Below are 1429 nucleotides of genomic sequence, written 5' to 3'. Positions count from 1 at the left end.
TCAACAAGCAAGAATGAAACAAGGAGAGGATTAACTGCATCCACATTTCAATATAATCAGCATCACACAATAAATTAAGCTATGTGAACAGCAGCAAAGGATTTATCCAATCAATGCACAAATAATCTGCTATCTAAATCGGCTGGAGGAATTTTCTTGCACAATTCATTCATTCGCCAAAATAGCTCTGAGTGTATGCCCCTAACAAGCTGAGGAGGGCTGGCTCCGCAGACAGTATACAGTAATGACATCAATACACTTATCTAAAGAATTTGCTTGCTCTCCAGTAAATTAAATAAATGTTTTAAAGTTTTTTTTGGGGGGGGGGGGGGTCACAGAGTTAGATGTCAAACCATTTAAAAATATGTATTAATTATTATGCAAAGTCAGTAATTTTTTTTAAGTTGGTATTTGGGCCTGCCTCGGTGCCGAACAGCTTCCGCGAGTATTATAATGAAGGTAGGGGGGAGGGATTAAAAATGTGGTGGAGTTTGCGCTGAGTATAAAACCGTAAAAGGTGGGTTTAGTGACGTATAAAACTGATCTGCTGAAACAGCCGGTCTAAGAGTGCTGTTTTGAGCTGTGTTGACACAAATTGCTATAGACAAGGGAAACATGGATCATTTTCCTCACAACTATGGGGACTTAGTCAGGGTGTGGGAATGCATATTATGATCAAAAACCTCCAAAAATTGCAATTTTCATCTAAGGTCTCCTTTAAAAAGGTAAGGTTGCATTCCATTTCTGCAGTTTTAGCACCCTCTGGTGGTTAGTTTATTAGTGCAGTTGAATGTTTTGGCCACTGTAGCAGTTATCACTCCCATAAACCAGCAAATTTTTTCAACATCTCTGTCAAAAATATTACTTTTCACCTGCTTCAGCTAAACAGCATTGTGAAGTACATCGACCACAACACTTTGCGCCACTGAGCCAATAGCAGCACATGACAATGACGTGACATGGCAAAGCCTATTTCTTTGTCACTGCTGTTATGCACAACAATATTGTGTATATTATTCATAACAATATTGTGCTTTTCTTCCAATCTGATAAAAAAAAACTTTTACAATAACATGAGTTGTTATACAGTATTGTAACCTCTCTTTTTGAATATCACCAACTTCCCCACAATATCGTTATAATTACTGTATCATGAGGTTCATATCGTGATAGTTATTGTTTCGTGACATTGGAAATGGTTACATCCCTAATGGAGACTGAAGACATTTAGGCCAGACATCAACATTAATATAATCGAAATATGATACGATGCTATAGTCGTGTTTATGATGCGGTTTATGAGGAATGGAAAATGTCTCATGTTTGAGCCACCGTTTCATGCTAACACTTTTTTTTCTTCTGCTTTACAATCTTCCTCAGGCTGTACTTCATTACTCAATTGGTGTTCCAGCTGGATGCCATCATTCTT

Source organism: Leptonotus elevatus, chromosome 11 (genome assembly GCF_054856555.1).
Source record: "Leptonotus elevatus isolate MCC_2025b chromosome 11, RoL_Lele_1.0, whole genome shotgun sequence".
NCBI classification, from domain to species: domain Eukaryota; kingdom Metazoa; phylum Chordata; class Actinopteri; order Syngnathiformes; family Syngnathidae; genus Leptonotus; species Leptonotus elevatus.
The sequence above is the reverse complement of the archived record's forward strand: the minus strand, read 5'-3'. Positions refer to the sequence as shown.